The sequence below is a fragment of the Pipra filicauda genome, unplaced genomic scaffold (assembly GCF_003945595.2).
Source record: "Pipra filicauda isolate LSUMZ 115617 unplaced genomic scaffold, ASM394559v2 scaffold5_size6683894_pilon, whole genome shotgun sequence".
NCBI lineage: Eukaryota > Metazoa > Chordata > Aves > Passeriformes > Pipridae > Pipra > Pipra filicauda.
In genome coordinates this window covers 3,810,615-3,838,255 of record NW_024104754.1, presented here as the reverse complement: position 1 = coordinate 3,838,255, position 27,641 = coordinate 3,810,615, and the positions used below count along the sequence as shown (strand labels likewise).

Genomic DNA, 27,641 nt, shown 5'->3' with positions numbered 1-27,641 from the left:
ACAGTTTGACTACATCCACTTCACAGTACTAACAGGTTGTCAGCAGAGTACAGTTTCTCTGACTCAGGCACTTCCTCCTTCTTTACTGGAACAATGTGAGAGTCTCTAAATCTACTCATGTGCAGATGAATATCAGAAGTCATTAATGGTATGTCCTTTGCATAAATTTCAGAAAGATCAGGAATTCAACTATGCCTTTTCCTTATTTTCTTTGACTAGTTGCCTTCTTTATTTCCTGAGATGGTCTTTACACCACAGAGCAGAATTGATCATCTCTACTATTCATGCTACTAACCAGGGCTTTTAAAAGCTCTAGTCAGAGCCCTGTTATGCTGGGTGCTGCTTATCACACTGATGACATAATCCCTGATTCACAGCATCTTAGTAGTAAAGTCTCTGATGAAGAAGAGGTACACCTGCACTAAATTTATCACTTCCCTGTGTAAAATCATTGTGACTAGTACAACAGGCAAAGTTGAGCACTCACTATCCTGAAGATGGTTGTGGGTTAGTGGCTGTACAGGCAAGAAGAGGATGATCAGCACATCAGAGGTGAAATGATGCCACATATTTTTCCGTACTGTGGAAGACCTACATGGCAAATAAAAATCTCAACTCAATACTGAGAATTAACTTTAATAATCTCAGATCTATTATTTCAGATGCAGATATGACCAGCTTTCCAAGAGCAGAAAGGAATTAAGTTTCCGTAGCTTACCATGAATTAAAATTGTGTACAAAAATACTCCCTTCTGCAATGCTTAAACTTGATATTTTGCTTAGAAAATTATTGAAAAAATATATTCGGTTATTAGCTTTGCAGAGGAACTAGGGATGAGAAAGCAAAACGGGTTTCCTTATTGCTTCTGTCTCAGCCAAAACTTTCCACAGCATAATTTAAAGAAGTTAAAGTAGTGCTCAAAATAAATGGACCACCAGTAACCAATGAGCCTGCTGCTCAGCTCTATGCAGGATTATTTGGTTCTCTCCTGTTTAGAACAAGGGCACAGAGCAAGAGGCATTTGTATCCTAGATTGGAAGGGCAGCTTCACTGCCAAAACCAGCAGAGTTAAGGCCAGATATAGGCATGTTTCCCCATACTGAATATTATTCCCCCTTCCCAAGTAATTTCATTGATTTCAGTAAGGAAGACTTGTAGAGTGAAATGCTGCTTGGCATTAACAAGTAGAGTAGAACCTACTTTCTACATCCTCTGCTTTTAATAGAGCTACTTAATTTTGTCTTATACAACTACTCTTTTAAAAATTCTGACAGCTGTGCTTTGCCTTATAAGCCTTTCAAAAGGCAGAGTGCTAAGCTAGCCGAAGAAAATGCTTCACAAATCTGACACATTCAAACTATCCACATCAAAAGATTATTTTTTTATCTTCAATTTATTCTGCAAAAAGACTCTGGGGGGTTTATTTCGAAAAATGAAAAATGGGCCAGCAGCAATGGTGGTATACAGCTCCTATTTATCTGGTTTACAGCTATCAGTTTGATTGCTAGAGTAGCACTGGAGAAACTAGATGCTTTCTTGAATGTGGTATAACAAACATTCTATTAATACAAAGAAAAAATAGTTAAAAGCAGAAAGATAACCCTGAGATGCCAGATATTTTATTTTACGGACAATAAAAGATTTAACTACTGAGATCTCTTGAATTTAGCTGCAGAGGATACTGCTCCTGTAACAAGGAAAGCAGAGTGGGATTTTGGTCACTGCAGCTCACACCTAGATCTGCAAATGCAGCCTCCAGCTGATTTCAGTGTGCAGCCATGCAGCTGGCTGTGCATTGCAGGGACAGAGCACTGGACATGCTGCTCACTCTGCCACAGGGATGGCAGCCCTGGTAGGGGCAGGGCAGCAGCCACTGCTCACGTGGGAGTGCTCTCTCTTTTCCCTAACTTCCCCAGGCTAAATCAAATACACTTTCTAATGGACTGTTACCTGAATTACCACGTAAAAAGTTCAACATGTTCTAGGCACCAGAAGCACAATTAAGAAGTCTTCCCTAATAGGAAATCGGGTATTTTTAACAGCCAATTTCTTCGATCACAATTTTAATTTAACCACTGCTGTCTGCTTAATGTGGGCTGTGATCATTGAAGCTGTTCTATTTTCTGAACAAAATGGGAAGTGCATGTAGGTACCTCTGCTTCTGTTACAGACACATTGGAACAGCTTGGGGAGAATACAAATCTGTCTGATGATCAAATTACAAACCAGCAATAACAGGATAAAGAAACACATTTGATGCATTATTGCAGTTAAGTGAGAGCAAGAGTAGTCATTAGAAGTCATGTGTATCCTGTCCTGGTACAGCTTTTAGAAAAATCAGAGATCAGTTAAAGTTTGTGAGACAACTAATTTATTTTCTATGCTTTTTTCCCAACACTAGTTGTGTTTAAAGGATTGATATCAGAAACAATCAGTGGAGATTTAAACAAACCCCAAAAGCAGCAAGTAAAACAGGTCTTTTATGATATTTGAAAATTTCTCCTTTGTGATAGAAACTCTAGACTGCACACATGGTGCCTTCAGGACACCAACTGAGAATAAAGCTGCTTTCAGAGGCAGTAAGTGATTTCATTCTATTAATGTCCAGGTGATTTGTGGTGCCCATTACAGCATCACTAATGTGATGGCAAACATTTCCTGGGCATGCCATGTTTTCAGTGTTCTGCAGAACATAGTCAGCTCAAGTGCTTGTACAGTGCCTGATTGGAAAAGACAGCCCCTGGGGTTCATTCTTTTCATCAGTCAAATACTAATTCTGAAACAAAAGGGGGATCTTTTCATTTCCAAAGATGCTGAAATAAACCCAGTGTAAGGGAGTAGAAGGACACGGTAGAAGACCCTACAAAGCAGGTGTATAACTCAATAGAAACAGTCACAAATATTTTATATATACCATTCCTTTCATATAATACTTGTCATATGTTTGTTCCATATTCTTCCTAGTTGAAAAAGCAAGTTGATATTTAAACTCTGTATATATGTGTGTCACTATTTAATTATGTCAGAAAAGGCAAGGACAAAATGAGGTTTATACTTTGAGTGGAATATGGAGATATTCCTGGTAAAATATAACCAAATATGCCCACTGCAGACAAAGCCTTCAAGGATGTCACTTAACCACCCCCCCCCTCCAGGGAAAACAAGTCAAACTTTATCTGTCTAAAGCTGAATAAAACATGGGGCTACCCAATCAAAGTGCATCTATTCCACATTGTTTTGCTCCATGGAAAGAATAAGGAAGTTATGCTCCATAGGCCTGAAAAGAGGCAGCTGCCTGAATCACAGCCTTCCCCACAGCTCACAGCTCCTGCAAGTGCTGGGACACCTTGTGTGAGGACACCTCATTGCTGTCTGTCAACAGGAGAAGCCCAGGAAGAGCAGCAGTCCTGAAGAGAGGGCAACCCCTCTGGCTCAGACTTCACACAATGTAGTGTGTGAGGAAAGTGCTGAGGAAGTGGCATGGCACCTGCAGGAGATGAAAACGGGGTGCATTATGGCTTGAGAAGTCACAATTCAGAGGTGTCAGTATAACAGCCCGAGAGAGCTGTTCAGCTGGAAATACCTGGTTGTGCAGGGAAGAGATGGGAGAGACAGGTCCTTGCATCTGCCTGTGGTACACGGGGCTGATTCAGAAGGCTCTGTTTCCCAGGAGGAGCGTATTATGAAAGTTCCATGTAGGTTGACGTCTAATGTTACCTGGACTTTCTCTCTGGGGCATTGTAACAGGAGCGTAGGCAGCAACTGCAGGTGAGAAACAGACTGTGGTACAGTAAATGAAGCTCTGGAGCACAATGAACACACGTAGAGGGATGAGCACAACTGCAGGTCACTGAGCAGTCCTGCTAATCAGCTGCCTTCCTCCTACTGCCTTACACTACACTTATTTCCTACTAACAAATTATGATTCGGTTTGTATTTTAGTGATATAGCAGAAGAAACTATTGAGGGGTTGGAATAATTACATAAAACAATATTATTTTGGAATGAAAATACCACTTTATAAACTCAGTCAAGATTTGGAAATCTAGACCAAAGGAAACTTTAAAAAGAATGATAGGGTAAAATCAATATTGATTATTAGGAGTAAAAGTGCTATAATTGAGGCCATAAAACCTTTTAAGATCTAACTAAAATTTTCCAGTAAAGCTACAATAAATTATTCCTAAAGAAGTAGAAAATTTGCATGGAATTCAATGTCATTATATCAGAGCCTGTTCAATGAAAAAAAAAAGTCTATTACTGATTCTGCCATGAGGGCTATTATGAGAAGAGGATTAGCATAGTTATTTTGGCAAGTTACCTTTTTCTACTAGTATTTCATTGCATTCTACAAAAGTCTCCTTTTAAAATCTCTACATGCTTTTAAGATCTCACTTTTCATTACTGCTTGTTTTTCTGCTTCTCAGACCTTTCAAATCTGACATATTAGCTCCCTTATTATAGCTCAGCAAGAGCAAACCCCTTTAATTTATGGTGGGCCCTAATTTTTATAATCTGATATCAGTACAGGCTGTAAATCTTTTTAATGATAAAATAAATGGAAATCTAACATGGCATTTTTGTCATCACTTCTTTAATAGTTTCTATTTAGTTTTTTTAGATTCATGATAAGTAGAATTATGCAAAGGAATAAAATCAAATAATATTGTGAATCTACATTTACAGTGTTTCAGGGGGCAAGTCATTTATGCATTATTCCAGTTTTACCTGAAAATAACTTGAAGGTCATGGGTTTAAGGGATAGCATGCACTGATTCTTTGTTGTTCAGTGGAAGTATATCCTAGAAGTTTTAACTGCTACCAGATGAGGAAGCAGCCATAACTAAATCAGCTTATATTTGTCACTTACATACAGTCAAAAGTTTGTGATTACTTCCACAAACACAGACTTTTTGATTATGCTTGCTTTAAAATCAGATACTACAAAATCAAATCTTTCACTCATGGAGGGGAGATTATCCAGAAATGGAAGCTGAGGAGGGCATAATATCCTCACGATTCAGGGATGCTTCTTCGTGCAAACTGACCACTAATTTTTAAGGGGTACCATGTGAAAATTAAGCCTTTACTTTTAACCTAGAAAGACCTGTGCTCCCTGAGATCCAAATACCTGAAAAACTGCTTCTCTTATTTTTGTGCTGTAAGATCAGCAAAAGCAGAAGAGGCTGAGCCAAGCAAGACTTCTGAACCTGCACTTTTATGAAACAGCTTGGTTCTGATGGGCTGCATAGGACAGGGCAAAGGACAGGCTTCGGGAGGAGCAGTTGATGCTATTAGATGAACTGTTAGTTTAGTGGTCAGGATTTATCCTTTTTTGATGAGACGTGCTTAGAAATATTATTTGATGCAGGCTTTCTCTTGTTATAGTATAAACATCATGTGACTAATATTTACATTCACTTTGGTGAATTCCACTGTGCAAAGGTAATTATCACAGTGGTCATTTTACGTTGCATTGGACTTCAGATGTATAGGAGTTCTCTGAAGGAGCACATTAGTATGATGTGTATGTACCCAGCCCTGGATGGTAGGTGAGCTACTTCGTGGTGGTATTAGCACTCTGCATCTCCTGGATGCTTCTGCTTGTGTAGAAAGCTAAACTAGCCGTGCCATGATGTGCCATGTAAACTGGTGTGGCCTCAAAACAAAGATATTGTTCATGAACTACCTCTCAGCACACCCACAAAAGACATCCTTGTACGGTGCTCTCTGCCTAAAGAACAGCACCTCTCCTGTTGTGCTCACTCTGTGCCACTTCCAAGACGTGTGGAGCAATCAGGGGATGGAGGTGTTCATCACTGCGCAGCCACAGGCTCCTGCAGGATCATCTGTTGGACTTAACAGTGACATTTAGGAGAGAAAGGCTTTGTCTGAATGCAGGGCCTTGCTGCAGATGGATCGGTACATGAGAGTTTCTCACCACAGCATGCCAAGAGCACGGAATTTTTCACATTGGGTTCTTGTGGTTTCACACCACAAGGCTTGAGCCTAACACGGTTTGGGAAAAGAGTCAGGATGGGAAACTGGTGGGTGGGTTTCATTAAATTAATTGGTGGTAAGGCAGCCTTCTGCTCTACAGCTCCCACCATCTGGAACAGCCTTTCTTTATTTCTCTACCTCATTGACTCTCAATCTCATTTCAAATCTCAGTTGAAAACATCTCTCTTCTAGGCATTATACCCTGTAATTTCTCTTTCCTGTTATTATTTCTTTTTTATCTCTAACATGTTTTCAAATGGAACATAAGAGTTACCACACAACATTAAGTGATGCAGCACTGTTACTATGATCTGCATCAGGCCAAGTAGCAGCAAGTGAGCATTTTTCCCACTAGAATATAAATAGATTTAAATTACCCAGATGTATGTCAGTTGTGTCACTTAATATGTACATTTCAATTGTTCTTTTAATGAATGATTTTGTGGAAGGCTTCATTACTTTTCCTTGCAGTATTCTCTCTTTTGTCAAAGTTGCCTTAAAAATCAGAAACCATTCTGACTGTTAAGAACTCCAAACACTACTGAATTTTTGTGTCTCTTGTTTGTAACAGTGTATCTCTACTACAATGAAAAATATCACTGTAAGCCATGCATATATGCCAAAATAGCATTAACCTGACAAACTTAGGTTGCTTGGACTGTAAAGTTTGTAGGGCTTCAGCGCTCAGTTTAAAGGTATCCTTACAAAGAGGGTTGAACAATGTATGTGTTGACGATGATGGCACTTATATGCTGGGAACTTTTCAACCAGAACACATGGGAATGGGGGGTGGAGACAGGAAGAAGGTGAAAACATGTATTCACATTTTGCCTCATAATAAATCAACTGTTTCACATTAAATCAGGGTATCTGTGCAAAAGGGAATGGGCACTAAAACTGCAATAAACTATCATTCCAATATTAAAACAGCAAGGACCCAGATTACAGAACAGTCTGTTGCTGTCCAGATAGGCCAAATCTTGAATGGTGGTCATCGCTCTAGTGGGAATTTGATGTTATGAGTCTGTTAAGGAGTCAGAGCAGTAAGTTTATAGGGATAAGTGACATTTTATAGGAGTGATTGTCATCACTAAGAAAAAAAGGGACTTGCATATTTGAGTGCATGAACTTTCCTTCTGGCCCTGTAAATGTCAAAGGGCAGTAGCTCATGCCACCCCCAGATTGTGTCTTTCTTGGGAAACTAATGGTCTCTCAAGAGACTACCAATGCAGAGACCACAGTATAGAGATGGCTCCTTTTCCCTTGATCATGGCTCTCTCTTCCGTGTGACAAGATATGATGATTTTCTGTGACTTATAGGTAGGCAGGGAGTGTTCACCATGGTCCCTGCGTATTTCAGATCTGCCCCACAACTGAGCCATTCAGCTTGGGCTAAGGTGTTCTACCTGGGAAGCAAGGACAGAGTTTAATGACTTCTCTAAGAACATCAGTAATAATAAGATTTAGTTTTAAAGAAGTGTGTGTGCAAAGCCCACGTGGTTACTTCATCTCCCAGAGGTAATGTTAACTTCTAGGAAGATCTTTGAAAGTGTCAAGGTATGAGCTTATTACTAAAGGGGTTGTGAACAGATGTTAGGACATTTTGTTATTTCTGTATAAAGTAGTCTTTGCGCGAGACCTAAGAATGTGCTTCCTAATCTGGGATTGTCCCAAGCAGTTCGGGACATGTGGTAGGGTAATGTGGAGTGGACTGAAATCACTGATCATAAACCATCTTGAAAAGAAAAATATGTGTGTTTACTGCCAGAGATTACTGGGAGTAAAAACCTGGTTTAAATCAAGAACTGGAGCCATTTCAATTCCTTAAACTAGCTTTGGTTTAGCCTGGAAGTTAACCCTGCTGTTAAATCTAAGGCATCAGATTTAGTCTTCTGTAAAAGCAAAGTAGCATAATAATTGAAGTATAAGCTTCTTTAAGTACTTTTAAAACGTGGACATTGACACTATAGGATTATACCTTTTATGTCATATACTTATTTGCTGGACAAGTTCTTGTAACAAGATAATAGCAGCTGGGGGTCCAACCCTACCAGATTTTACACATTCCCTGCTCTATTTGAGTTGATGCAAATTGGAATTGAGGGCTCTACCTTGCTAAGGTTCAGGGTCCATTTTCTTCTATACTGCAATTTTCTTCTCTACTGTTCTCTTGAACCTTTTATCTGCAGAAGGTAAAAAATGGACCTCAACAGACAGATGGTCACCTTTAAAGTGCAGTCATCTTGTATGATAGCTATTCTTTTAAAAATCTGCTGCCCAAACTCTTTAATTATTTCCAAGCATATCGTTTAGATCTCCATATAGAAGCCAGTGGATTTCTGAGAATATTGCACATAAATCTGTTAATTAGCCTCCTAATCATGCCTGATCAAGGCACCATTGCAAGTTGTATTTTATGGAGCATTATTTTAGTACTGTTTTTTCGTGGTTGGTCATTTCCTAATACTTAGAAGTGCTTCGGTCAATAACTGTGGGGATATGTCTGCTGTGAAGAGACATCTGTTTACTCAATAGATCTTTTTATTTAATTTTTAATAGAGCTTTTCTAATTTGGCTTGATCATTTGTTGTTAATGTATTTATAATGATTACAGTAGCTATAATTCATATTCAATGATTTTTTCTAAATCTATAAATATTATTTATTAAAAGATGAAAATTCAATATTTCTTGTACTAGCCATTACAAAAAACTCAGCTATTGTAAAATGAAATAAATATATTTCGCACCTGTACTGCACAGATCAAAAAGATAAACCTAAAGAAACACTTTTGATACCGACAGATTTATGTTATCTACCTACTTAAATAATGGAGAGTGGAATTTGGCCCTCACTGTACCCTATTGTAGCACGGTTAAATTTCTGCACTGCATATTAAAAAAAAAAAAAAAAGGCTAGATTTTAACAGTTTCCTTAAAAACAAACAAACAAATAAAAAAAAAACCAAAAACTATAAAAGTGAAGCTGATTTTATTGGTTTTAGAAAATAACTTGAGATACAAAGAGCCAGATTCTGATATCTGCTCTCCTGCTATAGTTCAGGGATTAGATGAATGGTCTATAGGAAGGCATGGGATGAATTCTGCTGCCAATTACACATTTGTGCATTTGGAGTAATTCTAAGGAAGTAGTGCAATTTAAAACTGCAAATAAATATAGGCTCAAAATCAATTTCTTCACTTACCTGCCAAAATTGAGTTCAGGGTTCAACATACGCAGCACTTTTTCCATCTGAAGAATTCATAGCACTTTACAAAGGTGAATTAATATTACCCCCACTTAAGAAGCTGAAAGACTAAGACAGACAAGTGTATTGGACAGAATCCATAGCAGACTGGGCTAGAGATTGAAGATGGTGTTTTTTCAGATTTGTTTTTTCACTCCTGTACCTAAGTTCTGAAGGAATGCTGGGAAGACTAGGAAGAAATACCTATAATATGGGGATGTCACCCTTTCTTTCTCAGCATGATTTTTTAAAACCAGTTTTATACAAAAAGAGGATGAATGTGTGCCTTATTCACCCAAGTAATTTTTTTGTTTTATGCATAATGTGCCCCAATAGTTATCCCCAGGTGCTGAGCTTACAGCTTCTACTTGGTCAGTGATAAACTACAGCCCAGTTTGGTAGTAATAGTTTGGTAGTAGACTTAATTACTTGGCAGTATGCAGGTAAATTTAATTTTTCCCTGAGAGAACTTGTACTCCTGGGCCATATTTTGTCAGCAGAATCAGCCAGGAAGCAGGAAGCTTGATGGAAGCCTGTTTTCTGCGGACTGATGAAGAGTCCAATGGGGGATGCTATGTGAGCCCCGGAATTTCTCCCCAGGATGTGGTCAGTCTCCTCTGCAAACTGTCAGAAAAGGGCAATCTCGCAATGATTTCACCCTGCAGAGTACACTTCCTTACATTAGACCAGTTCTTAGGTGATGATTTCTCCATCCTGTGTGACGTTTCAGTTGGTAGATCTGACTGAGACATTCTTCTTTTTTTTAAAAATTCTCAAGCTGCTATCAGTGACTGAGGTGAACATTGGCCCCTCTAAAGCACCAGTCTACACAGTTGTGCTGACTCCATCTATCAAGAGGTCAAACACCAGTAAGGTAAAAAGCACAGCTTAATGAGATGAGCAGTTCTTGTAGATTAGTAGTAGAGCTTCATGTATGAATACAAAACCCAGATGCCAGCACGTAGTATCTTTTATTTCCAGCAATTTCACTTGTTATTTTTCTGTATTAGTTAAGCTTTTGAAGTGGGGTGCTAATTTGATTATTCCCATATTATAAAGGACAGATGCAGAGATTAGATTATTTTAATTTATATTAAACGAAGTTGTAATGCAAACTGCATCATATCTGGCAATTGTTAGTTATGCTGTAGAGCAACAACATAGGGAACTCCATAACAACTCTCACAACTTATATGCAATAGAAAATATCTTTTTTTTCCAAACAGGCTTGTATCCCAGCCTCAGCAAACCACACCTGCCCTGACTTGAAGTTACCCACACAGATGTTCAGATAGCTTTAGTCTGCATTAGATATGGAAATAGAATTTCCCTTCTATTTTATTTTAATGCTTACTTTAACAGAGGCATCAGAAAATACAGTCTAAGGTCTACTTGCCTTACATCTGGAAAAATAAAAACACATTTCTGGTATTTCTGAAATTATACAAAAATTATTAATTAATAATAATAGCAACAACAAAATATAGAGCCATCATTGTACTTGACCAATTGGTTAAGCTATTCTTGCTTAATGTGTGCTTACCAATGTATGAAAGACAACAAGAACAAGACACCGAACATGTCTGAGGATGGCTTTACATTGGTGGATGAGCATTAAATACCGACTAGCAGGTGATCTAAGTGATCTAGGCAGAGGTAAGGCAGAAGAGCAAGCAGGGAAGAAAGAAGGGAGAGGCTTGATAGGGCCAGGAGGAATAAGAGCTGAGTATGAGACAGTGTAAATTCACAGCTCTGCAGAAAGGGCTGAAAGAGAAAGATTCATTTTCACTATTTCAGCCACACTCAAATCCTTTTGTGTATTCTCCCTGTGATCATTTTTGCATTCGATTTGCCCTGACATGAGGACAGCTATATGTGCCGACCTTCACAGTAACTTTTTGAGTACCTCACACTAGAAGTGAGGGAAAGGATTAGCATTATACAAGAAAGTATTACTAAAGCCAAATACAGCTCAACTACTGATTTCTTGCCAATATTAATCCATTAATTGAAACATTCTTGAAAAATTGCTGTTATTACAAGAGATAGATCTGACTATCTGGAATCTAAACAGCCTATGGAACAATGACAGAGGGAAAGACTTTGTTTTGTTTCCTCAGCTGAAACAGGGAAGCAGAATGCGGAAATAATTGGTCCAAGTGGTGAGAAAGAGAAATAATTTCAGAACTAAAACTGCTCAACAGATCTAACATTGACATCTATTGACAGTGCCAATTTGAAGCATGCAACATTAAAAAAAAATTGCACTTTAAAAAATACAATTTAATAGCCTGATTAGAAAACCATAGAAGTGAGGGGGCAAGATAAAATTATGGGAATCTTTTCATGATCTTGATTTTTGCCTTAACTTTGACGTAGACCAAAAAAAAACAAAAAAAAAAATGGAAATGGAGCTTTTCTTGTTTTGCTAAGGAAGTTATTTGATGTTATCTTTAGTAATCCTAGGAAAATCAAAGTTAATTTCATTTAGCTATTGTTTGTTACAAGGTTTATGACATAGTATAATGAATTTCCAGACAATAACTAATTATTACTAATTACTAAGAAATAAGTCAACAAAGATATTTTCCTGTTTACATTCTTATCAGACTGTATCAAGACCATCTGCATTTTCAAGTCCTGTATCCCAAGGGATAAATAATTTGTGTTGTTCATCGAGTATACACATACAAACATGTCATTTGGATTTGATGCACATTTACAAAACAAGAGCTGGAGAACTTAAATAGGAAAACAAGCATTAATATACAGAAAGAAAAGCCTAAACATGCAGTCACAGCAAACAGGAAAGTAAATACTTCAATGAAACAATTCTGCAAAACTATTGTACTTATTTTGTGGCATCAGTGTTTGTATGCAGAAAGTGCTCTGGGTGTATAATTTCTATTTGCTGCTGATCTTTTTGCAGATGTCCACCCCAAGAGTGTGTGTGCTTGTGCACACTTGAGCCTGTGTGCCTTCGTGTGAGACAAGTGCTTTGCCCAGTTCTTGTCCAAGCTGCAGAATTCAGGTCTGGATTTTGGAAGGGAATTAATAGCTACCTAAACTGGACATTGAAAATTTTCAAGTGTGCTTATGCTTTAAAGATTTAGAGCTGACGAATAGCAACATGCTTGCTTTCTGTGCCCCCCCATTGTCATCAGCGAGCAGACTGGTCTCACTTCCGCTTCTTTCAGTCTCTGCTCCTTCAGAAACTGCCCTTGGCTGGATCTTTTGTCACAACTACAAGGATTTTGTCCTTCTCAGTAGGCTAGGATTCTCAAACCCCAAGCTCATTTTCTCTCTGCCGTTATTTTCACATCCCAGCCTTGTACCTTCACTCTCGTATGTTGCTGGAATGAGGGTGGTAGTGATGAGAGTATTTTCTAGTGCACCTCCAGGGTTTTGGTTTTTTTCTTTCTTTGCTTTCCCTGATTTTCCTGGCTTCAGAAATGGATGGCTCAGGAAAGGGCAAGGCATGCTGGAGGACAAATGCATGGGAAGAGACGTTTCCTAGCAAAGGCAGTCAGAGCTACTGGTAGACAAGCCTTGCCCCACCTCACACCAGGCAGGAGCTGCACCTTCCCTGAGCACACAGGAATCTCCCTGTTTCCCCTTAACCTTTGGAAATGAGATCCTTATCCTGCAAGTCAGAAGAATGCCCAGTCTTTGGTCTACAAAAGGTACTGCAAAATAATTTTCAAGTACTACACTGTTCCCCTTGCAAGAGTCAGAAGTGTGAGAGGCCATTGAAGGTTACTAAACTTTCCTTTAATTTATTTTTGCTCTGTTTGTGGCTTGTGAACTTTTGTTCTATGGATGCATTTTAAATTTTTCAAAGTCTCCTAGCATAATAGGATCTGCCATCTTTTGGCACTCTCCAGTACAAAATAGTAGTTGATAAACCGCTCTGCCTGGACTGGAGACTGCCTATGTACATGCCTTTGTATATGACAGCCCCTCTAGCCCCCCCTCCAGCCCGTGTCCATGGGGATGCAATCATGGCTCTCTAGGAGCCAGTAGAAATTACTTGTTTGTATCTGCTGATCTTTGATTTGATGACAGTGTTTGTCTGTTTAATGAAATCACAGCATCTGTGAAGCTTAGCTACAAAATGATTGTTTCTTTTCACCTTCATAGTGCCCATAATTGGCTTGAATTGTGACTTATGTGAGCTACATTATGTTAAAAACACAGCTAATTCAAAATGGAGTGAAATACCCTTTTTAGCTGGTGGATCAATATGGCTCAGTTGAGTAAAAATCCTTGGAGGGCTAGCGGGAGATTATGTGTCCTGAAGAAGTAACAGGCTTCCTTGTGGCAGTGAGAGCTAGTGTGCTGATCACTGCAAAGGCTTGATTAATGGAGTGATTAAAGCAGCAGAGGGTTAGTGCTCTGGCAGCTGGGGCATAGGAAATGGGCATGGAAACTACTGGGAGAGGGGAAATACACAGCTCCAGAATCACAGGGCTGACTTGCCCTAGCAAACACTTTGATGTTGGAGGTGGGGAAGGATGAAACACATCAGGCAAAAAGAAAAAAAAGCCTCCCACCCCCCTTCCCCCTTCCCAGCCTTATGCTTACAAGGGAAAGCCCCTGACTTTGGCTCACTTAGCAGAAGGCAATAAAGCTTCCTATTATGAGGCTTTCTCTGATGTATCGTAACTGGTCTCAGGCTCCAGAAATCTGATCCCTAAGAACAAGACTTACAGTAGATGTTAATAAAGTCTCTAGCCCAGCAATGCTGTGAACAATGCCCTGTATGGGCCCAGGAAAACTTGAAATTCAGACACATTCTTTATTCTTCATCTTTCAAATTCACTGTTGAAACCCTGTTTCTTTTTCCTAGGCTACTCCACTTTTAAATAGAGGTGAGCGAAGCTCAGTCTACTTGTGCTTAAGGAATTAATTCCCCCAAAGCTACAGGCTGAGAGCCAACTTCTTTTTTTGGGTCCTTTGCAATGGCAACAAATCTATGTGTGGTTGTTTGAGTTGGTCCCATTAAAGATAAGGATCATCTGCAGAGCTGGAACCTGCATCTGGAGTCAAAATTCCCAAGGCTCAAAGGGTTTACATCAGATGTCTGGGAATGGAGCCCTCCTCGTTCGCTTTAGACATATGATCTAAAAAAACTTCAAACTTGTAACTCCTTTCAGATTAACCTCAGCTGTGAGAAGTCTGAGGATTCACATTCTTGGCTTACTTGTGTGACTTCTCCGTGCTTCAGATCACCACAGTTGATTAGAAATACTTTCTTTATTAACTTTCAGCTCCTGTCTCATGCATGAAGGTTAATAGCTGAGAATATCCTTAGAGAAGGTACCTTGTATTTAATAAACGAAGACTAGGATGGGGCATGAAAAAGGGAATAAAATTCACAATGAGTCCACTAGAGGGTAGCTCCTCTCAGAGCACAGCTGAAAGCCTTCAGCCCAGCCCAAGAAACGGCGTGCTGGGCTCCCCTGAGCGTCGCATGACGTGACAAAGCAGCACTAGTAGTCTTTCTCTCCTCCTGTTACCCTCAGTGAACTCCCATTTCTAATTTAATAATCTCAACAAAACCATCAAAATTCTATAAAGACTTTCCTAGAAAAAGACAGGAAATTATCACCCGAGAACAGCACGCATCTGAAATAGTTAGACCTTTAAACAATAGACAAATGGCCACTAAACAATGGCATTTAAATATATAACCCGGATTAACAAGTTCAAGTCCCCTAATTTCATATCCCTGGTATATTATTTACAGTATTTGTGAGTTACAAACATTGATATGAAGGAGATAGTCCATGTGCATTATGTGGGAAGCATCTACATTATATATAATGCATAAAGAAATCTACACAGCCTTCAGCGTGCCAGCTGTTTCTATTTATGACACTGAGTTATTCATGAAATCCAGGAAGACATTTTGTAGTAAAATATGCTACCTGCTTCCTTTTAAACTGCTGGAGCTGTCTGTCTGTCTTGCTAAATAATTAAGGGAGCAATGCAAAATTAACTATCACATTTCAATCCACCTTTTCCCTTCATCAATTCTTTCTTGGAAGAGGAGCCAGAAACTAGAGAAAAATATGACTCACAGGGGCTGTTTAGGTGTTGCTGTCATATGTACAGAAGGTAAAGAGAATGATAATATGCCTTTCCTTGTCTGTAATAGTGTTCACTCTAGCAAACCTTTCTGCATGTTACAATAGAGTAAATGGGGTGTTTAATTTGGGATTCAGTGTAGTCTGGAGTCAAGGTGCAGCAGTTTTATTACAGAATACAATTTTATTGAAGGCTGAAGATTTAAATTCCACCATACATACATGGAAGTTCTGCTTTGCAGTTACAAGCTAATACACACACACACACACACACACATGCAGAGTTCTTGTATGTTAAGAACACTCTCTGATTTTTGATTTGAAGGAACCAGGGGATTATGCCATATTTCTGCGTTTTCTAGTGCACTGCGAAACCTTGTTAGAATGCAGGCTCCTCCAGCCATCAAGGAAAGAAAACACATGCACACATTCAGAAGGAGCAAGCGCTATGTTTCATTTCCTCTTTAGATTCTTGACAGTACCCATAATGTCTCCAGTTCATGACCCTCAGAAAGAAGCTTTTGGGTTTGGAAAATATTTTCTTTGTTTATCTTTTTTCCCAGTAAACATATCATAATCCACCCCCTTCCCCTAGAAAGGTGCTGGGATCATGTAATCGTTTCTCCTTTATTTAGTTTAAATCTTAAGACAGAAGTCTTTCAATAGAACGATTTTCTGGCAAGACCACCATATGATGGGTATATTTGGAAATCAAATTATTTAGAATTATGACCATGTCATCAAAATAAGCCATTTTGAAATGCACTGCTAGCTCTCCAAACAGATTGTGTGGGGAAAATTGGATAACACTTGGCTTGAGAGCTTAGAAGTCAGTAAAATCAAAACACTAGGGACCGTTTCATTTCATTTTCTTCACAATACAAGCCCACCTCCGCCCGCGCGGGGGCTGTGGGCGGCGAGCACCCGGGGGGATCCCGAGCCCCGGCCCCATCCCCGGCCCCATCCCCGGCCCGGCCCGCGCAGCCGCCAGGTGGTGCCCGCAGTTTAAGGACATCTGCCCGCTCCTCTTTTCCCAGAGATTCAGAGAAATAAATAGCACTTGAGCGGGAATCCTGGCGCAGACAGGATATTTAACACCCGCGTATCAAAAAACGTAAAGCTTTTACCTACCCCGGTACAATAAACCTGGCTTTAAGAGCCTTGTTATTCCTAGATTTAATAGCTTAGTCATTCCTTTTTTCTATTTACAACCCTTACAATCCAAAGAGAGAAAAATAATATTGTTGTGCAGACCATAAATACAGTTGCTGTGGATCTATTTTGTATGGGGGAAACTACACATAGATTCTCAGCTACAAGTGTATTTGTGTACCGTCCCTGGTTACCCGCACGCTGTGAAGCTGCTTTCTCTAACGTGCTACAGTAGCTGCGTACCTGGGTGAAAGGAAATTGTTTCTTCACGGGCAAAAGAGGATGCTCATCCTGCTGCGGGTAATCACAAGCAATTTCCATTTCGTTAGCATTTCCCTAACCCTCTCTTGCGGTGCTCTCTGATAGCTAGCTGGTGGTAGCCCAAGGTCACTGCCTGCTTTGGCTGCTATTTTGCCAGCAACATATTTACGCTGAAGTGTGGAATAAACTGTTTGTATCCAACTGTTTAAAAAAAATGAGGCTGAACACATCTCTTATGGAAGACCGATACTAACAGTCAAGTATAAATTCCTTTATTCGCATATGCACATAGCTTAAGAATGAGCTTATGCCTAGATCTTGCCAATGACCTCAACCTTGATCTGGAGGGACCATTTATTCACAAGCAAAACATTCATTCTCTGTACAAACTGGTCCTGAGACCTGTGTGACATTTGGTCCTCTATTAATAAACACACAAGACACAAAATTACTGTGATTTTGTCCTCTTAGCATTTGGGTTGTACGTCATGCACACAGCACTGTGGATACTCCTGAGAAACTCTAAATTAGAAATTAGCATTTAGTGGTTTTGTAGGTCTTACAGAGGAATTACGAGCAGTCCTGAGGCGACCGAGGGCTGTGAAAGCACAGGGAAGCAGGCACAAAGGCAAGCACTGGCGAGAGATGGCCTTTTTTTAGCCGGGGTGAGGGTATTTTTCATGACCACACAATGAGCGTGCACGATGAGTGTAATGCAGGTCCCTGTTCATCAAAATCATAGAAACCACCATTTTGCAGTCCACATGTAACAGCAAGAAAATGGTGGTTCAGAACGGCCAGCACACCCGACAGCACCGGAGTTCCTCTGCTCACTCAACAGCCCTGCTCTTTTTTTAATTATTATGAAATGGCAATAGATTTTAGATTAGGAATGAGACAGGAAATGAGGGGAAAATCCTATGTGCATCTGGAAAACACACAGGGTAAAAATTAACCTTGAAGCTCAAAGAAAACAATGTATATATACATGTGAGACCAGCCTCCATATGAATTTTCTAATAACAGCAAGGCATATCTTCATCTTAAAACTCTAGCCAGATTTAACACAATATGTGCTGCTGTGTTGCTGCAGAAGCCAATGAAATATTTTTTAAAATAAAGCTGTATAGCAGAAATAATTACATTCAATTCTTAGCAGAAATTAGCCTGGCACTGCAAATGATAAACCCTGCTTTATAAGAAGGGGACTTTTTAATACGATGATTTGGCAATTTGGAGGGATGGTTATTTTCATTTTAACAGACCTCTGCTTAGTGTATGTCTCCCTAGGGATGTAATGAAGGTTAACAACTTACACGTGGGGAGAAGGGATTTTAGTGATTAGGGAAATGGCAGGCTCCAGTTTGTGTGAGCATATATGTGACAGAAAAAGAGAGATTCCTCCTCATTTCAGACACAGCTTCACAAAATGCATGTAAATGTGAAACTTTTCTAGGGAAAACCCATATGCAATATAGACAACAGTTCACCAGGCGCTGAACTGAATGGAAAATACCGGCCCTTGGACTCTTCACTGGTGTCAGATCAGGTGTCAAAGCAGGGAGGGATAGTCCACTTCCACCAGTGCAACAGCATAGTCTATCTCACCAGAACTCTTGTCTTGACAAGATCACTTTTGGGCTCAAGAAATCACGACTGGCAACTCGGAGAGGCAGAGCTTAACCTCTTTCTTTTGTATATTCCAGTAACATTTTTTCATTGACCTTCCTATGTATTCCGTGAAAACTGAATTCAGATCTTAGAAGAAATTCCAGCTGAATTTTTTACTGCAGTGTTTTACTTTATAAGATTTGTTATTAAATTACTTTATAATTGATTTGGTATTAAACAGCAAATCAGAGCTCTGCTTTCAACCAAAACCAGCTGTCCACTTACATTTCTGTGCATTCTTGACCCAGTGTGACAATTACCAGGGGAAAAACATCCCTTTACAATATTGAATGCAGCCCTGCGCCTGGACATTCAACAATATTCATTGGCCTGTATAATTTAAACAAGAGCAGTTTGTTAGCCTAATAAATCCAAGATTTGGGCTGAAAAATAAAGGTGCTGTCAATAATCCTTTAGCCAGATAATAGAAAGGGGATTATGTGATTATTCTGTCAAAAAATTAGGTTTCGAGCTTTTAATTGGCATCATATCCTGTCATGAGTCTGTAGGGTTTAAATCACAGTCCACCATGTTAGAGTGAGAAGGAAGCCTAATAGTTAATCCTTTCATCCAAGAGCCTGTGGGGTTTTTATGTGAAGTCCTAATTTCTGTTAAAATACTTCCAAAGAAAGACAACAGGAAACAGTAAACATGGCAACACCACAAATATATTTCTGACTATTTCTGTCAGCGTTCAAAGAATAAGTTGTACGGGCTGGAAAGGAAACTGCTGTATCATTAAAACCCAAGCAGGCTCAAACAGCCACCCTTTTGTAAAATGGCCCCTCTCCCCACCATCTCTCATAAATCTTGTCTCAAACTCAACTGAAGTCATGGATTGACTTTGCTTCTTGCAGTAATGGCTTGAAACTGTTGTGCATCACAGCTCGGTGTTCAAAGGGAATCAGAAGTATTTAAAAACAACTTCTGGTGCAGGATGCAATTATAACTGACAGCCAGATGTCTGCCCTGTCTGGTACAGCAAGCCTGGAAGAGATTGCAAATGGTCTTGAGACCTTTGGATCTAAACACTGCGTCCGAGTGAGTGATACACAGATAAACAACAATACCACAAATCACTGACACCAGCCGAGGGGTTGCTGGTACTGATAAAGATTTTAGATGTCGGAAAGCAGCTGACCCTTCCACCCTCCCCTCTCTTATTTTTAACTGCACCAAAACCAAAGTAAGTTAGTGGAAAAAGGCTCAGACCACAAAGTGTGTTTATATATCCACTGCCAGAAGTTCATCTTGTGAGGAGTCTCCTAAGCAATCATTCAGTTTACAGAGGCTAACTGGGCTGTAGTAAAAGATATTTGATATTTTGGTTAAATTATACATCTGGAGCATTTGCAGCAAGATCTATAATACAGGGTGATCCCCCCAGGTGTATTACCAACTAAAAACATTTTTAAATAGATTAACACTAAAAATGGACCCTCTTCTCTCTCTCCACAGTCTGAACTGATTATTAAGTACAAGAGGTGCTGCTTTGATGTCAATGTATGTTTCTTATAGTACTTGTAGGAATTTTTAGAGATCTCTCTCTTCACAGAGCATCCTACTTTGTGTATCTTACATGAGGCATGTAAACAGACCTACTGACTTGGTAAGAACAGGTTTACATGGGGAGTACACAGAGAACTGTACAAAGCTTTCAGGAAAGCAGCACTTATCTTCATATCCCTTACTAATATTTACTGTGAGACCAACCAACTAAGAGGCTTTAAAAGTGTCACTGATTTTCCATGGGCAGTGGGTCAGGTCCTGCCTGGTTCTGCTGATATTTTTAAAAGAATGTGCTGTTAAACTGACATACAATCACCATAACATAATGTTAACCTACAGGGGAATGGCTGATGGTAACAACTTGAAGCAGTGAAGACGTGTGAATAATGTGAACAAAATATAATTTAATTATTCAGACACTTTAAAAGTAAGTATTATATTTGATATGCCTTTATGACCACCTTCATCCTGTGATATTGTCACTGTCTTTAAAATATCTGATATCTGATAAAAAGTTTATCTGGTTCGAATTATCTTCAGTTTTGTAGTAGGATTTATAGAATTTATGGGGGGAAAAAAGAACAGAAGCTGTGCAGGAGGCATTTCTTTCTTACATATCAGTGAGAAAATTCACTGCATCACTTTATCACAGGTCTTCAGTGTGTCACAAAGACAGGTCTGTGCAATATTATTAGAATGAAAGATAAGAGACTCCATAATACAAAGATGTCATCAATGATGGGAGAATTCCAATTTTGAAAGAGGACTCCATTCCAAATATCAAGCTTGAAGGATTTAGTATCTTGAAACATTTTTCAGGTTGGTTCAATGTCATTGTGATAAAAAGGGTGTCACTTAAATCATAGCAACCTGATGTGCAAAGTTGTCCTGCTGGATGAATTGATAAAACTTCTGCTCACAGAAGACTCATTGCAACTAGTCTAAAAACTGACCAGATCCCTGCACATTATTCGAGCTAGACTTCCTTTATAGACTTTGTGGTGAAGGAAGACCAAAACCCTTCTTTGTAGCTTTCATTCCCCTTCTGGCTCCCTATCCCTCCTGTTTGACTCCCATTCCCACAACAGGCACTGCTTATTTGGACATCACCACATTCACACAGCAGGAGTGGCATTGCCCTGTAGAGGAGCCATAGCAGCGAGACGGGGCAGTGGGGCATCAGCTCAGGCACTGCTGCAGGACTGCACTGAACAGGCTGCAGTGCAGACATGCCCTAACACACCTTCAAGCCAAGAGAAAAGGCCCCAAACTTATGCTACATCCCAAGAAACTGCTGCATTAGTAGAAGTATTAGAGCATTGCAAACCACATCTTTTTTTAAGCGTGAGTGAAGACAGGGCCCTAGAATTCGCCGCGGGAAATAAAGAGTTGCCAAGAGTATGGATGTGAGAGGAAAGACTGTCAGGTTTGAATCTTCTGTGACAAGCCAGATCACACAGAGGGAGGGACCTGGGGCCTAGTGTTGGTGATATTTGGCCAGCATTGAAGTCTGGGGAATAATTCATGAAAATATAACATATGATAATATGTAATTCAAGAAAGCCTCTGGAGTCTTCTTTAAATCAAACTAGCACATGAACAAGTGCTGAGTTTTAAGCATTCCAGCTTCTTCAAGTTTGTCATTTTAATAAGCTTTGAATGGTCACATAGCCCAAATCCATCTGTGTTGAATTTTATTTTGTTTGTAATAATTTTTTAAGCTAATGATTACTGTGTAATATTATGTATGGGACTCTTCTTGGAGACAGTCTTTATTTATATGAGAAACCTTTAAAGAGCTACTGCCAGCGTAACGCGTTCGTTGTTTCAGTACTTCTAAATGGTATTTTAAGATCCTGGTAATTCTCATTGACATGGGAGATATAAATATCTCCTCACCTTTGCCTCAGAGTGCATCAGGAAAGCAATACACACAGATCAAGAGAGAGAAGAAAGCATTCAAGTTGTATTAGCCCTCCCTCTTCGCTGCAAACTTCCCAGCAGCATGGCTGGGACTATGCAAGGAGAGAGAAGAAAGCAATGTGATCTGAGAGGCCAGGGTGTGCTGCAGACAGTCTCCGTAATGCTCTCTTAAAGGCAGAATTTGAGTCAAAAAGATAATGTTTGAAATTGTCCCCAGCCACCCAGAGGAAAACGTAGCTTCCTCTCCATCCCAGAGCAAAAGGGAGAGGAAAACCATTGGCCCAGGCTTTCCCATGCATGGCCTGCTATGCAGTTGCTGCTCCTGAATGCTCTAACTCCTTGACACCGGCATCATGCTGGGCCACATGTGACACCCCAGATTAATCCCTCTGCCATAGCTGCTCCTGGCACCCACTTGCCCGTGAGACTCGGGTGTTACGTATCCTTTCCACGGGGGGTCATTCCCTGCCACACCATGTTTTACACAGGAAGGTAAGGGCGGTTTGCTGACAGAGATTTCATGATGCCTTACCATCTGTGCTCAAGGGCTACTCTGGTTACCTGAGGGGCACAAATTCATCTTCCTCATTTGCCGCTCAAATCTGCAAAACCTTGGAGATATCGTTTAAACTCACCAGGATATTTCAGGCAGGTAAAGATGAAATAGAAATCATGCAGATTCTGTGAGAACAGAGCAGCTAGAGGGATTTCCCTAGGGACCTAAACACCTTCAAGACAATTTCTCCTCTGGAAATTGGTTATAAAGATAATCCTGTCCTCAGCAAGTTGCAAGGTGCTGCCTTGCGAAAGTAACCACAGCAGCACCTGGGCAGCCAGAGATTTCCCAGTGGCTCTGGGAGCACCCTTGCCATGTTTTTTCTTGTGCCCATGCTTCATGTGCAGAAGGCACAGGGTAGATACAGGGGTGTTAAATAACATAACAGCCCCTAATCACTAAAAGGTCAGCAGGATAAGTACAGAAGTTTGTAGGATTTTCCAGTATAAGGTGGGAAGTTGTCTAGTTGTGTTTGCTGATCATAATTCCTCCAGCTAAGAATTGCACCTTGGATTCCTCATAGTTATTCTGAGTTGGATGTTTCAAGGTGGTCATGTTAGACTCTGTTTCTCTACTGCGATGATTATCATTAGTAAAGTTGTCTCTGTAAGTTGCCAGGAAAGAGACAGTAAAAGAAATTCTAACATTCTCTTGAGAACTAACAATGATAGAGACATGTATATATATAAATATATATATATATGGAGTGAAAATAAAGGAGAAGAAAAATGGGACTAAGCTAAAATAATAGAAAAAGGTGAAATGATTGCATAACTACCACTCAGCTTAAGAACTTAAATGACATTGCATTATAAAAAATAACTAAGTTCCTAAGCAAGAAAGCAAATCCCAAGCTCTGTTTCAAGAACTGTAAATGCTATAAAACCCATGATCTGGACCTGCTGCTTACTTCCCAAGAAGGGTTTCTGGGCTTTCCAAGTTACTGCACTCATCAGAGGAAACTGGGGGAGCCAGTTTGTACTTCAGATGAGAGTTCAGAAAGTAAACCCAAGGATGTGGATAGTATTGAGTTAGATAGGACTTTCATTGATTGAATAATCTATAGCTGCAGAAAGTACAGCTATTTTTCTACTGAGTTTGACTTATCTGACTTTTTCTGAGGGAAGCTTTTATAGGGTACATCTATCAGTTTGGACACAGAGGTGCAATACTCATTGGCGTATGTCCATTAAACTATAATAAAACTACAATATAGGTAGCACTTCAACTCTCTTATTTTTATATACTTTAAGTTTATATCATTATCTTCATGTACTTTTATTCTTTTATACATCTGCAGCATAGTAATCTTTGCAGCAGATAATTACATGGGAAAGAAAAGGATAGAGTTTTGATAGGAATGTGTGTTTTTCTCAATTTGAATGACCTAACCAGGAGCTCCAGCCTTTCTCAGAAGCCACAACTCCCCAAACTTCAGGAATTTTATTAAAAATTCATGAGACAGGTTAATTAAACTTTGCTTTTGTTTTCTCTCTTCCTATGAGCTCCCTGGAGTGGCCTCACTGGAAGACCTATCTTGAAAGACCCCATCACCTAGGCATTAGGCACTCATTTGGGATGTGGCAGATGTGGGCTCCAGTCCACGCTCTAGTTTACAGAGAAGGCATTGTCTTATTGTCTCCTGAATACCAGGGGACTATGTTAATATCTAATCTATAGGAACCAGGTCTTCCTTCTCAATTAATAACAACCAAACGCCCTGGAAATGTTTTCATTGCTTTGAGGGACCCTTAATTTTTGTTACATTTTCTCCTGATTTGGGAAATGGCAGCTTTCAACAAGCAAGTGATTTGCCAATCAAAAAATAAAAGCAACAAACAGCCCCAAAAAAGTACCTATTGCTTGTTTTGTCAGCAGTTTTGCAAAAAGAAAAATTAAAGACCTGATTGAGGTCCCTTTAATAGATTTCAGAAGAGTGTACTCAGTTTTCTGGTTTCAGAAACCTCAAATTTGTTTTCAGAAAATTGAATGGGATTTAGCTGCACAAATCCCACTCTTATCCATAGGAGTTCTGTGGCTAAGACACAAATGGCTTTTACAGAACATCTTCTCCTCTTTAGTTAAAGACTTCTGGGTTGATTTTCATGCTGTTGGCATGTTGCATGTAAATAAATTGTTAAACTACTATTGTTCATACATCACTCTATAGCATACTGTAGTCCAGCTTTGTGCTTTGATAATATGATGTTGTTACAAAGTTTGTAGGCAACTGCCTATTAATAACTAATTAGTCATGACTGCACTTTTAGTCTCATTGTGAACAATGACATAATTTCCACTGACTTGAATAGGTGTAGGGTTATGCCCGTTAAAATAATTAATATGTATCTTCTCATGTTCACCAGAGCATCAGTAGATTTGGCAAGATACTGTGCGCCAAGAGTACGCTGCGTTTCACTAGTGCACCTGCTTGATGGGCTGTTGAAGAGAATGACTGGGCCATAAACAGGGGTTAATGTGTAAATACAGGAACAGAACATCCACAGGTTTCTCCATCGGCCAACGTTCCTCCTGTACCATCTGCTGGCCATCCTTGGTGGAGGGGAGGGTCTCAACTCACATAACTGCCCTGACAGTGCCTGTTGGGGTCTGAGGGACCTCTCCTGGGGGTGACATTGGTGCATGCTGGGGACAGGGCCATCCCTAGTCATGCTGCTCCCTTGAATTATTCCACCACGGTTGTTCTCTTTCAGCCAGGACTAGCTTGTCAGCCTTGCACACCTCCTGTAGGCACCAGCCCAGGCCCAGTTACTGAATCCTGCCTGTTTCTGTTTCCGTGATGGTGGGAACAGCTTTCTCAGGCCTTTTCTGATGCTCCAGGAAAAAACTTAAGCCCCTGGGAAAGGGTTAAATTAGTTAGATGCTTCATTGATTAAATGATGTGTGGCATGTTTACATATTTATACTCAAAGCATTTCCAAGTTTGCCCTTTCTCTCAAAAGAACAATAGCAACCACTCCTCTTACAAAGTTAACAGTTTCCAGTCCATCACTTCTTTTACCACATCATTTCATTCTGCAGGTTTCCAGTTTGATTGCTGTTAAAGGTTTAAGAAGTTTAAATTGACCTTGACCTGTAAAAATGTGATTTACAGTAGATGATATTGTTCTGGAAAAACAAAACTTCTGTCCTGAAGCTAAACTGCATTTAATGATTTATATTACTTCTCCTGGGCCAGATTCTGCCATATTTACAAACATTGTATGTTACTTTAACTCCTCCAGAAGCCCCATTGATTTTGGAGGCACTCTTCCAGAATGAGGCAGATTCACAATATGAATAAATATACAAACATGTGGTCCACTAATATATTGTAATGATTTTGAAGATAAATTCTTTGATCACTTGTCTTCAGGTCCATTTCTGAAGTCCTTGAAATTATTCAAGCATATTTTAAAACTACACAGATAGTGTCTGTTTTCTTTAATAGAAATCCCTATTGGCAGTATCATAAAATACCTTAGAATATGGTACATGTTTGTGCTGGAGGAAAAAAGTCCTCCTCCTACTTTGGAAATTATGAGATATGTTCTTTTTGCAGACTTTAATGGGGTAGGGTTAGAATCACGGGGAATTAAACAATTAATTGTAAAATTGTGAAAGAATATCTATCTAGTATCCCTGTGAAGCTTGAAAGTTTGGAACAATTTGTGTTAAAGAGATAAAACTGGCATTGAAGTGTTCCTGATGTTATTGCTACCTTTTATGTTTTTTGGCATGGTCTTTAGGAAACAGCAGAGAAAGAAAAATATGAAATTGAACACAGAAAATTTAATTATAAAACAAAGCCACCCACCTTGCTTGCAGGGTCAGGAAGTATAATCGCCTCCTTTTGACGCAAGAATGAGTTTAACAACATATGTTAAAGGAACAATTATTTAAAATAAAAGGAAATTGCCTTAAAAATAGCTGCAGGATCTTAGGCTATAGCACCACAGCAGTGAAGAAAAACAGCCCATTGTGGGAGAAGAGCACATGCACAAATGAGAGAGCTCCCACAACCCTGCCCTTGCTAAGACAAAAGCAAAACACAGAATACTCTAAAATCTCTCACTTGTATTTGATCTCCCCAGCTTGTTTTGCTTCTGATTTTTTTTTAATGTTTGTTTATTTTGGTCTTTCTTTTTTCTATTTATTTATTTTCTGGCTGCAAGACTAAACCATAATGCCCAGAGCCACTGTTTGCTGCACAATGGCACGATGACATCGGGTGTTTTCCATAAATTGTGTTTCGCTGAGTGTCGCAAGCACTGGAAACACTAGAGCAAGCACGTCAGCGCTAGATGCACACCTAAGAATAAAAAGAAAAGAGCTTTTTGCACCAGAATGAATCCATTTTTCGTGAAAACTCTGGGAGTCACCTGACTGAGCCCGGAGCCTCCAGGACAACACAGCACCAGCCTGCAATGGGAAAGAAATTAAGCAGGGCTGCCTTCGCCTCGCACATGCCTTTTAGCCTGTCGACGCGTTGCCTGTCCGTATCCCTCACAGCGCATCTGTAGAGCCATTAAATTGGATAATCCCTCTGGCCTTTGATACATTTCTGGACATGATTATTTCATTACTCGCAGTATATCAGTAGGATCATAATAAAAAGGACTTCTGACAACCTGCCAAGAGTTTTGTGGCCTTGTAAACACAAAAGTGCTCTAATAAAATTTTATTAAGTGTTAAAAAGTCATAAAAAGTGAAATAACATAAACTACAAAATTTACTGTCCTCAGCAAATGCTGAAAATATCGTCCATAGTAAAATTAAATTAGCATGTAATAGCGCGGCAGCGTGGAGTGGGCTTGAAAGAGGAACCGGGGGGGGTGGGGGGAGAAACAAAAAAAGATGGAAGGGGGTGGGAAGAAAGATAAAGATTGCACTTGAACCGAATATGGGTCACGGGGGGCTCATTTACGGCGATCCCCGCGTGTTCCCGGCGGGCCGCGGGGACGGGCGCGGCGGGGCCGCCAGGCGGCGCTGTGGGAGCGGGAATGCGGCGGGCCCCGCGCCGCGACCCCCGCGCCGCCCCCAGCAACGAGCCTCGCACGGGGGTTTTGGCGTCTTCTTGCAAATCAAAAAAAAAAAAAAAAAAAAAAAAAAAAAAAGATTAAAAAAAATGGTGCGAGGAAAACAGCGCGGGTAGAGCCGGGCTGGAAGGCGCCTGGCGGGGCAGGCAGCGGCGGGGCGGGCTCCCGGCGGCTTCGGCCGCGCCGCCGCCGC

At 40.0% G+C, this 27,641-nt stretch overlaps 1 long non-coding RNA gene across 1 annotated transcript in view; it reads left to right on the top strand.

Moving 5' to 3' along the window:
- LOC120324601 overlaps positions 1-27,198 on the top strand; it is a 76,672-nt gene extending 49,474 nt beyond the window's left edge. Inside the window, exons 2-3 of the long non-coding RNA XR_005566040.1 lie at positions 20,270-20,357; positions 26,585-27,198. This is a non-coding gene — a long non-coding RNA (uncharacterized LOC120324601). The remainder of the gene's footprint in view (positions 1-20,269; positions 20,358-26,584) is intronic.
- Positions 27,199-27,641: the final 443 nt, after the last annotated feature.